Here is a 13,438-nt window from a genome sequence, read left to right as displayed (position 1 = left end):
AATCAGAAAGAAACACAAAGAACAAACATACACATCCACAATACAACCTGACAGGCCATACTGTAGAACACAAACCCACAAACATATGAATATTAAAATGTGCGATACACATGTACAGAAACGACACCGGCACATACCCACATAATGGTCTGGACTGAACTGAGCCATCCAACTACAACACACCTGGATGCATAATTGAATACCCATCATCCCCTCCAAAGTACACAACCCCCCCCCCCCAATTCCTGAACGTCCACCAAATCCAGCCATACTTGGGCTGCTAGCTTGGCACAGCCATATCTGCACATAGTGACCACTACTCATATCTAGTAGGCAGTCTCACCCTAGGCAGTGTCAGGATTGCAAACTATGTATCCCTTGCATGTAAAACCCTATCACATTTCCGTAAATCCAAAAAGATAGAAGGTTATTGTCTTGTTCAATTTTTGGATATCCCTCATGGGATAAGTATCCTGTGTACACATCTGACTTGGTATCACGACACGGTGTCCAGTCCTGTAGACATCTGGACACAAGTTGTATGTGCAGTAGTGGTTCACGAGACTCCAGCCAGTCATGCAGAACTTACTACCCAGGATTAAACACCTGACCATGATGCATGGCTCCCCACATGAATTATCGAGAATATATACTTTACACATTTGCATAGTGGCAGTTGGATATAGGGTGATTAAGGCACTGACGCAAGCAGGGTACCTCCTGTCCCACTTTGTGAGGGACAGTCCCTGTTTGGATAGGTGTGTCCTGACCAAGAATGATACAATGGCAAATGTCCTGTGATTGTAGGAAATAACTATGTACCATATTTCATGTAACAGTTGCCTAAAACAGTTATTTCTGTATGTAAAATACATAAATCTTACAAGAAACAGAATAAGCAACTAAACTGTTACAAGAATAAGCTCTCATCTAGGAAAATAAGTAAAGTTCTAAACCCTGTACTGACCGTGAGTATGTGTTGGCCTGAAAAATCTGGTGTGTCCCCAATATATCCCATCCTGGCCATATGAAAATGTGGCAACCCTATCAATGGTCAGAGCATTCGCACAATAACTGGCCAGCCTCTTAATGTCCCCTAAAACCAGTGAATGAATAATGACAATAATTAAGAGTAATAGACATCTTCTACTTCAGAAAATAAGTATTAATATATATGCTCTGAACATGTCAATACATTTCAAGTTAATAGTACTAATATTGTAAAAGTGTCTGTGATTGTCCCTGAATTGTCCTTGCCTTGTCCCTGTTACTGTTGAAATTAGTCCCTGAGTGGTTGAGAGGTCCGTACACATATGTACACCAACAAACTGTCACATTTGTTGCCAGTACTGTTGAATACCTGTAGTGAAGTCATATATACAAGCTACCATCCATGCGGAAAGTACCACGGATGGTGTAGTGGTCAAACTGGTGACTAAGGTGTGTAGGTTTCTGAGTCAAGCCATGCAAGGGCCGCTAATTTTATGTGATGGCCAGAATAATGTTGGTGGGATATAGGGAAGTAAAGGCAGAGGGGATGCACGACGGACATTAAACAGTATGGGAAATGTAAATAGGTATGTAGGTGTATATGTATGTACAGACAGACAGATATATATATATATACATATATATATATATATATATATATATATATATATATATATATATATATCGATACATAAATGAACATGGTCACAATAAAGCAATCATAACAAATGTGAAGAGAAACACCAGTCGAACCCCCCCACCCCATATTATGTAGTGCCGACATAATAAGCTGGCCAGAAGTGGGCAAACCCCTAATTCTGTAAACACAGATAGAATAGTAACATTGGGACTAACTCTGTCAATGTGCTAATTCTGACTTTCAAATGAGTACAAGGCTGTTCCAGTCTCCATTCAGACAAACCTAAACCTCGAAAACTACATGAACACCCTGACAAGCACACGTATGTGCCAGGACTATAAGCTTTGGACTTCTGAATATCCTCGGAGTGAGTAAACATACAGCACGGGTCCAGAGCAGTAGGGAATAGGGAAAGGTGCATGTGTAGTACTGCGGTTTTCCCAGCAGGAGAATGGACGCCTGTTGTGTAAGTGAAGCATTGAGGCATGTGTTTGGGTAGCTATGAACCATGGGTATACATATAAATGAAGCAGAACACCAATAGTGTAGTGGTTAGAGCATCTGCCTAACGTAAAGGCATTCCCGGTTCAAGTTCGACTATAGCACATATCATTTTCTTGTGGAATGAATGTAACTGTGCTGTAAAGCCAACATTTAAACATGTAAAGGTGAACGTGTGTTTCGCATGGGGCCATTAACTGGATTCCTTCAATCAAAGTGGTACTGTCATAATGAATAAGGCACATGTAAGCACAAAAAAGCGGCAGTAAACATATGTAACTCACAGTAAGCATATGCTAGTGCAAGCAGCTCCCAGTATAGCAAATGTATGTTTTTATGTAAAGATGTAATTTCTATACATATAGTTCATAGGTTTGCACTAAGCTAACTACCCTTGTAAGCCATTTTAAGTCTAGCCAATTATCCCTTGTGAGATTGAAACGCTGCACCTTCTGCTTGTAAGGCAAGCACATTAACCATTAGGCCACCCTCCCAACGCAAGTGGGGATATATATATATATATATATATATATATATATATATATATATATATATATATATATATATACACACACACACACACACACACACAGACAAGCACACACACATATATATGTGTGTGTGTGTGTGTGTGTGTGTGTGTGTGTGTGTGTGTGTGTGTGTGTGTATAGATATATATCCACAGACATGAAATATATATATATATATATATATATATATATATATTTGAAGAATGAACGCCGTAAGAATAAAGCATACACAAGGGTTGTGAAGGGAATCTAGAGCAACTAAGGTATTATATAGTGCTTGCAGCATATATCAGATAAAGCTGCCCAAGAGTGTGCAGAGCACCGCTATTCACACCAGAGGCAGGGTTATACCAGTGGGCATAACATCGTTGAACTGCTATGTCTACATTACACACTGACGGGATGTAGTTCATGTTGTGACTACCTACACTTGTAAACCGCAAATGGCCGTAATCCATAACACCAGGAAAGGCATAAATGTGCAAATATAAATGGCGGAAGACCCTGTGAATACACGAGGTGGTACAAAATGTGTGTAGGGCCCCAAACTCTCTGGAGAGGGCAATGTGTAAAGGTGTGTCATGGCTGTGATATCAGGTGTATAATGGCTGTTACGTGTGGAAACTCAACACGGGTGGGGTGGAGGAACTATGGCTATGTGATTATGGATCCAGGAGTGCTAGGGTTGGTTGCGCCGGTTTCAATGGATCGCCCTGTGTAGGTCAGCTAGTACGTAATAGCATACACACATGCAGACAACAATATGTTGAAGTACATTCTCTGTAACACATGCACTCCATTTATTGACATAAATAATATGAATGTGCACAGACAAACAAATACAGTAGCTGGAATAATAGGCTGTGCAGATGAGGAACAGGTCAAATGACACTGTATCACATCCCAATTACCATCGTTAATCCGTACATGAACATATTGTGACATCTGCCCGCTGTATAACGTGCTAAATACCAATTACAAGATAACCAGAGTGAAGTGTCGGTGTCATAATGACTAAGGCAATAGTATGCTGGTGAAGCATATATAAAACCCAATATGCATGTGTAAGTGCGTATGGCCGGGAAATGTATTGGTCAACAAACACACAGATGTATATATATCTATATATATATATATATATATATATATATATACATACAACATATATAGATATAGACACATATATACACAAAAAAAAGATATATATATATATATATATATATATATATATATAGAGAGAGAGATAGATAGATAGATATTGTATATATATATATATATATATATATATATATATATATATATGTATATATATATATATATATATATATATATATATATATATATATATATATATATATATATATATATGTTACTGTAGATATACACATGTACATACCTAGGTTACGTTACAGCAATTATGGGTAACATATGTTCAGACCGGGCATATGTTAGTGGGAGGTCCAATAAACTAACCTCTACCTCCCACACACCCCCAGCTAGGCCAGTGAGACATACAGGCACGCAATAAAGGTAAATACACCGCTGCTTTCCAGACCACCTGCAGGAAACTACCAGTGGGAGAGATCTGCAAGGTCTACACTTTAAACAGGGATCACGGGGGCCCTTGCGGGACACCAAAAATTTGCTTTGTAGGCGATCCTATGATGATTGACGCGACCAGGATGTAGCTGTACACGGAACAGTAGGTTGTGCAAGTCTGATAACACATGGATTGACAAAACGTATGACATGTTTCCCGAGATGGGGAGAGTGGGCAGTGTGTAGGGGTGTGTTCTTACCCCAGCTGTGCTCATAGTAAGGGTGAGTGCTGTAGAGGGGTGTCAGGTAGGGGAATCATGAGTATGCAATAATGGCCCTAAGTGTGTGCAGGTGCTGGTTGGCAGAGATGTATTAGGCCCGCCCCGTGGAAGTAATTAATATTCCTATGTGGGCATAGCAGATACCCATACCTCCCAAACCGTAACAGCACATCTACGGGATAGTCCGTAAACCATCGGGGGAACACATAGGGACTATATCAGTGAACTGTACCCGATTATCATGGACGTCCATAATTACGAATCAGAATCTAACACAGTCCTAACTAAACCCTTCCAGAACTAGTGATATTAGGTTGACAGGTGGTGGAATACACGTAATGACTAATGACAACATATATATATATATATATATATATATATATATATATATATATATATATATATATATATATATGTTACTGTAGATATACACATGTACACACCTAGGTTACGTTACAGCAGTTATGGGTAACATATGTTCAGACCGGGCATATGTTGGTGGGAGGTCCAATAAACTAACGTCTACCCCCCACTCCCCCAGCTAGGCCGGTGAGACATACAGACACGCAATAAAGGTAAATACACTGCTGCTTTCCAGACCACCGGCAGGAAACTACCAGTGGGAGAGATCTGCAAGGTCTACACTTTAAACATGGATCACGGGGTCCCTTGTGGGACACCAAAAATTTCCCTTTTAGGCAACCCAATAATGATTGATGCGACCAGGATGTAGCTGTACATGGAATAGTAGGTTGTGCAAGTCTGATAACACATGGGTTGACAAAACATACGACAGGTGTCCCGGCATGGGGAGAGTGGGCAGTGTGTAGGGGTGTGTTCATACCCCAGCTGCGCTCACAGTAAGGATGAGTGCTGTAGAGGGGTTTCAGGTAGGGGAATCATGGGTATGCAATAATGGGCCTAAGTGTGCAGGTGTTGGTTGGCAGAGATGTATTAGGCCCACCCCGTGGAAGTAATTAATATTCCTATGTGGGTATAGCAGACGCCCATACCTCCCAAACCTTAAGAGCACATCTACTGGATAGTCTGTAAACCATTGTGGGAACACATAGGGACTATATCGGTGAACTGTACCAGATTATTATGGATGTCCATGATTATGAATCAGAATCTAACACAGTCCCAACTAAACCCTTCCAGAATTAGTGAAATTAGGTGGACAGGTGGCGGAATACATGTAATGACTAATGACAACATGTATGAGTCATAAACAGCATGTTCCTCGACAAATGTGCATGAATACATATGCTCTGAGACTGTCAATGTGTCAGGTTAATAGTACCAATCATTTAAATGTATCCCTGAGGGTATTATGCAGTGTCCCTGATTCAGTGTTCATTATCCCCCATTCGTATGTGAGGTCTGCTAGTGACGGAAAGCGCATATTCCGACGACTACCTTAGGTAGATGATAGCATAATAGGTTGCGGTTAGCACCTGTTCACCTTTTCGAGGGACAATCCCTTTTAGGCAGTTGTGACCTGCAAAATAAATGTTATTATGGCACATGGCCTGTGATTTAGGGAAAAGAATCCATATATTGTCTGTAGTGGTTGCATAAAACGATTATTTTGTATCTGAAACACCTAGATGTTATAGGAAACAGTATTAGCAACTATAATGCTACAAGAATGACCTTTACTTATGCAAACCGGTGAAGTAGTCTATTTTCTACTGGCTGTGGGTATGCGTTGCCTTGCCAAATCTGACATCTCTACATATAGGTCCTATAGGGATGCCACCTTTCCAAATGGCCAAAGTGGGAACTGCTCAGTAGAAATGTCAGACGTACCAGGTGAAAAAATACCTACAGCCATGCATAGTACAGAACTATATGTATTAGCACAAATAAAAGCTTAGTCTAGCAGCAGTCAAGTTGCTTATGCTACTTCACATAACATATAGAAGTGTCATATATACAATAACTGTTACATGCAACTATTAGAGAAACGTAGAATATAATATTGTCTTGTAATCAGGACATTTGCTATGTCTAGATTATTTTCGCATGACATATATAAGCCTAAGGAGGGACTGTCCCATGCAAAGTGGGACAGGTGTTAATTCTAAAGTCTCACCTCAGCCAATTTAAAAGGTGGCAGACCTACAATAGATATGCAGTAGCATGACCCGGCAGACAGATGTGGTTCCCAAAACACATTTACTTGTCTGCATTGCAGAGTATCAGTTCCCATGTATCAACCAGATGGGAGCAGATTGTATGAGGAACACGCATATAATATGATTAACTCACTTGACAGGCCGCCGATTCCGTACAGTCGTATGCCATGTCGTCGCCTAATGGTCAGCCATACCCGATACTGTAGTCATATAGTCCAATGTAATAGGCATCACAAGGGATCGCACCCACCCAGTGTGAGTGACAAATGCAAGCACCAATGTTGGTGCATGTGCAAGTGAGGGAGCGAGCAGGTGTAAGCGTGTTTGGCTACCAGTATGCGAGTATTGCACTGTTAAAAAAATGTGGAGTCTAAACAAGTGTAAGAAGCTGTAACCAGAGGTCAGCAGTGCTTAACACCATGCAAATCCATGCACAACCACTCCCAGCTGCTACAATGTGCCTTACTCACTCCATATCCAATGGCCTTGTTCTGGCCGCAAACAAATAACTGTCTTTTGCAAGTGTTGGTAGCAACATCCTGTGCACAAAGCTAATGTGAATTATCAATACACCATGGCAAATATACAGACAATAGACAGTACCACACACATACCATACAGCACAGTCATCCAACAGTATAGCAATGTACCGGCAGATATGTCCAGACCACTGGTGTTTGCAGACCTGGCCGTCTTGTTTTTATGTGTGTGAGCATGCCCAGTATGACTGTTCTGCATGTTGTCGACTGACATTGCCATCATACCTTCATGTGTTTGAGCATGCCCAGTATGGTCAACTGTATCGCATGTGTTACATGTCCAGGTAGTCAGCACTGTGGTGCCGACCTCTGCATTGTACACTGACAGGTGGCATGCTGTGTCTGCAGGGTATTCATCGGTCATGTGGCATTGACTGTTGCTACATTTCTGCACAGAGTGGGGGGACATCAGACTGTATCCACATTCCTACACAGCACCGGGGGGGGGCGCACCTGACTGTTACATGTGTACGTTGGAATGGGGGCACAGCTGACACTTGTACACTTTTGCTACTACTGTACTGGTATGTCAGGTACTCCATTTCAGTGTGTAGACCTACATATTGTGCTGGCTAGAGGCATACCAGTGTACTCCAGATCTTAGCTTTAATTACCAACATATTAGTTTCAGACATCCTAGCCTTCACAACCTACATCCAACTGCCTGGCCTGCTGTAATCTGTCTGTGTGTGTCTGTGGGGGGGGGGGGTCATCCATTGGGTATATTCAGAGGCCATTGTACAGCATTTGTCTGTGTTGGTCTACACCTGTCCAGCTGGATAAGATTTGTGTGGACTGTATGGACACACATGATGCTCAGCCCATTACCCGCAGTGGGTTAGGACACCCTGTGTACTACTGCCTACTATGGTGACCCTGGTATGTGCTACAGATGCCATGGTGCCACTATGGATGTCTACTGTCCGCTGCCTTAACATTCGGCCACCAAATTCCCTTGCATGCTCACATCCGTACCATAGCTACAGGTAACAACACATTCTAATACAACTGCCAATTGGTAGGTTGATTGACTTACCTTGAGGGTGTGACAGACCTGAGGATGGTGCTGGAGGGCTGCTTATGTTGGATGCACACAGTGCACTTCCTATACATGGCTGAGTGCAGGTAGTGTCATGTTTGGCATCCCTTTTACTGTCTGTACGAGTCAGAGAGGGTGACATTCCCTGGGTACCTACTGTATCAGTGCATATGCTATGCGCTGCCTCTTTGCCAAGGCCACGCCATACTGGGCATGTCTCCTTCCGCCTACTGGGTCCGGCTCAGGTAGTTTCTCCTCTGACTCACTCTGTGCCTGTACAGGCCTTGGCATTGGTTGGGGGCTGTGTGGCCCTGCCCCATGCTGTTCCTGCTGCAGCTGTTTCCACAGGATCATATTGTGTAGCATAGCACATACCATAACAATTTGGGTGCATGTAGCTGGTGAATACTGCAAGGCTCTCATGGATGTGTCCAGACACTGGAACCATGACCTGAGAATCCCAAACACACACTCAATTATATGTCTTGCCTATGTGTGTGCCTCATTATGGCGTAGTTGTTCAGGTATGTGTGCATTTCTGATGGGTGTCATCAGCCACGGCTCCAGTGGGTACCCAGCATCCCCCAGTAGGTGACTGTAGGGGATGTCCATATGGGCAAAGCTGTGGTACAGCTGTGTCAGATGCCATATATTGGAATCGTCATAGCTTCCGGGGCAGCCAGCACACACATTCAGTATAATGCCCTGGGCATCGCATATGACCTGGCAGTTGATGGAGGGGATGGCCCTGCGGTTAATGTAGGCCCTACCCCACTCACCAGGTGGTGCTTTGATGCATATGTGCATACAGGCTATAGCACCCACTACCCCAGGGTAGTCTGCCATTTGGTGGAAGAGACGCATATTGCTGGTCAACACCTCACGTGTGTTGAGGAAATGTACATGCTCACTGGCATGTGGTGACATGGCATCCAGGAACTCGTGGAATACTCTGGATGCAGATGCCTGTGAGATCCCCATGATATCCCCCGTTGTGCTTTGGGAGGTACCTGTGGCTAGTATACCTAGGCCTACAAATGCCTTGGTATCCACTGGGATGGGTTTCCCTTGGTCAGTTTGATGTGTCATGTGTGGCCGGCACAGCTCAACAATCTGCTATAGGAGGTCTCTGCCCACCCCATAGCGCTCCACTATCTCCAGCTCATGTAGCCCCTGGTAGGTTACCCTGGGTCTGTACAGTCTTCTCTGTCTCCTCACTGAGGGTTGTTCAGCAGCATTCACATCCTCACCACCCTCAGCCTCCTGCACATGTTGGTCTATGTTGCCTGCTGCAGCCCTTCTCATTTTGTTGGATTGTTTTGTAAAATTTCCATGCATGTATACACCGGTGGTGTAGAGTGTGGAAAAAACCCAAGGGTATGGTGCTTGCTCACTTTATCATAGTGTTCTGGGCTGGGCTAGGCCTGTAATCTGCTGATTGTGATAATTATTACCTGTTTGCCCAGCTTGTTCACCTTGATTACTCTCCTACACTGTTGTCCCTCCCAATTGCACTAGGCAGGTATAGACACACCCCTAGCTTAGGCATGCTAAGGCAAGAGCAATCCGGAGACACAGGGCTCCAATGTATGTACAGTATGCCTGATACCCCACCCCCATGCTTTCACCTATATTCGAGTCCTGCACCCGGATATCTATACACATACACTCTTGGGATCTGCATCACACCCTGGGGATAAATGGGATTCACAATTTTCCACCTCGTTTGCTTAGTATTGTCTTCAAATGCATAGTTACATGACCCATACTGAGCCTCCACAAAAATAACCACTGCTTACTGTCGCGCATATCCGCACACAACTAGTTAAAAGTGCCTTACTATCACCGTATTCAATGTCCCTTGTTTTTCCCAGCAACAAAACAACCAGTCTCTGCACAGCTCGAACCTGGGACCCTGAACACCACAGATAATGTGCTTTACCACTAAGCCATGGCAGATATGCATACGTCGGAGGTTATCGCGTACAGATCATCCAGCACAGGACAGGCATTCAACTGTGTAGGACATGTATTCCATCATGTAGATTTATGTGTGCTAATGTCCACACACACACACACACACACACACACACACACACACATATATATATATATATATATATATATATATATATATATATATATATATATATATATATATATATACACACACATACGTAGATATAGAATATATATCACAACAGCGGACCACGTGACACCGAAGCATTAGACAAGAATGAAAAGGAAATCACATGCACCTCCTGCATTATGTACTGGTGTTAATATCAAGGCAAGTGTGTTTCTGTGCATCACACAGGTTCAGACTGTATTAAGGGTAAGATTAGGGCTGCTGACATTACTCACCAGACCTATTGCTGAATGTATGTGTATGTCTTGCCAACCCAGTCTCTTGGCCGATTGTGACATTTGTGGACACTATATAGGAAAACAACAAAACACACTCCTCAACACATCTTGGAGCTAGCCACTCACAGATACCATCACATAGAATATGACTGCCAAGCACACACACCTGTCATGCCTTAGAATAGAGCACCTACCTGTTTATTTTATTACACTGCAGCATTACGCAGTTACAGAATGCGCTACCGAAATTACTGGGACACAAGACTCCCAGAGGTGTACTTATAGGTGGGTGACATCATCAGCAATGGAAAAGTCTGTGATAGGGATTGTATGGAGTGTGAGCAGTCTAAAAGCATTATTCTGTCTCCAGGCAGACAAAGACACACACACACAAACACACACACACACACACACACACAGTTGGCATAGTTGAGATTAGAACACAGACCTAACTACCTTATCACACTACAGCATTCCACAGTTACAGAATGCGCTACAGAGGTTACGGGGACACAGCACTCCCAGAGGCATACTTCTAGGTGGGTGACATCATCAGCAATGGAAAAGACAGTGATAGGGAGTGTAAGCAGTCTAAAAGCATATTTCTGTCCTCAACCAGACAAAGTCAAACATAGATGGCATGGCTGGGATTAGAACACAGACCTAACTACCTTATCACACTACAGCATTACACAGTTACAGAACGCACTACTGAGATTACTGGGACACAGTACTCACAGAGGTGTACTTCTAGGTGGGTGACATCATCAGCAATGGAAAACACAGCAATAGGGATTGTATGGAGTGTGAGCAGTCTAAAAGCATATTTCCGTCTACAGCCAGATGGAGACACACACACACAGCTGGGATTAGAACACAGACCTAACTACCTTATCAGACTACAGCATTACACAGTTACAGAATGCACTACCAAAATTACTGGGACACTGCCCTCCCAGAGGCGTACTTCTAGGTGGGTGACATCATCAGCAATGGAAAAGATGGCGATAGGGATTGTATGGAGTGTGAGCAGTCTAAAAACATATTTCTGCCCCCATTCAGACAGAGACACACACACACACTTGGCATGGCTGGGATTAGAACACAGACCTAACTACCTTATCACACAACAGCATTACACAGCTACAGAATGTGCTACAGAGATTAGTGGGGCACAGCACTCCCAGAGGTGCACTTCTAGGTGGGTAACATCATCAGCAATGGAAAAGACAGCGATAGGAATTGTATGGAGTGTGAGCAGTCTAAAAGCATATTTCTGTCCCCAGGCAGATGGAGACAAACACACGCCAGTGGTGTGATCAGGACAACTGCCTATCTACGGACCACTATTACAATACTACATAGATACGAGCCATGCCACAGACACTACACCTTTCACGACTGTCAATATGACCTTCTAGGAATGTGGACATTGACATGGATGCTGGCAGTTATGATGTACATACCTGTGAACCAGTGTGTTCAATGTAGGAATCCATCCTGAAGTGAGGTATGGCCATTTGTTGACTGGATGACTACTATCGCTATACAGGGTTACAATGGCCATGTCCATACACATAGAGGCACATAACTGACACAAGGTGTCACTGGGCATGCTCACACACTTAGTAGCACACGGCCATTTGGAATGCACTATGTGTCCATCTACACAATGTTATACTGGGCATGCTCACACACTCAGTAGCAAAGGGCTGTTTTGTATGCACTATGATTCTAAACACTGAAGGGCACAGTGGCCATGCTATTACAGTTAGACATGAACAACACATTGTAATGGACTCCGGTGTCGATAGTTGTCATTGTTGGCATGAACGCTGCACTACATATATCTGACACAGGTCTTCTACACAATGTCTGCTGTTGTCCGTCACCTTAGATGTACCAATCTAAACCTGGCACACTAATACCACCTGTGGTGATGCTCTGCCAGGAGTGGCTACTTCACCCATATAGTGCCATTCATAGACGAATGTCGTGAGACCAGGCTAACACCTTGACACCTAGAGGACAACTGCATTGTATGTGTATTCTAAACAGTGCTAGATGTGTAGCATTCATAATCACTGCTGCCCAATGTAGATCCAACAATGGGGAATACTGACATCTGTGCAGTGAGGAACACCTGGCTGAAGGCTCAGTTGTGCACAATAACACTACCACCGTATGCCTTGGATACAGACATGTGGGCTATAACACCATTACGGACCGCTCCAGGTGGTGGTGTCCCCACGTACATGAAGGCCACTCACATGTACTGACCAGTACACCCTCAAAAGACATCACAGATGTGTCAGGTGCAGATCACAGTGTCAAAAGCCGCATTCTAGGATGTAGCCCTCAGACATCACCATGTCCTTGGACCAGCAACACACATCCATATATGTGGTAGAACATATATTAGTACAACATCATGTGACCCATGACCAGTGGACTGTACCTAGCTCTACATCAACTGTGCAGACCACCCATGTACTGACACAGTTGCATCATGTGTTATGCAATGCAATAATGCCACTGTTCGGAACCAGGTCAGCTGTACACATAACAGGGGCCCTGGGTCATATACAGCAGTAACAGATGACTGTTGCTGTACACCAGTAAACACCCTCATGTTTGGATATGACATACATGTACCTGCCATGGATATGTACATGCCACACACACATACAACACATATGTACATAGAATAGCTGTTGCTGTCCTTCGTGCAGACAGGTGGCTACAACAATTACACGCTTGCACATGGAAGGTAGGTCCATGGCTGTTGAATGCTAACAGTACATAAGGTGTGATATCAATGTTGACTGAGTTAATATTCCCTCTGTACTGATTACCCATGACAACTATCAT

This window comes from Protopterus annectens, chromosome 7.part1 (assembly GCF_019279795.1).
Source record: "Protopterus annectens isolate FY-2018-M chromosome 7.part1, PAN1.0, whole genome shotgun sequence".
Taxonomy (NCBI): Eukaryota; Metazoa; Chordata; order Ceratodontiformes; family Protopteridae; genus Protopterus; species Protopterus annectens.
Note: the sequence above shows the minus strand (reverse complement) of the source record.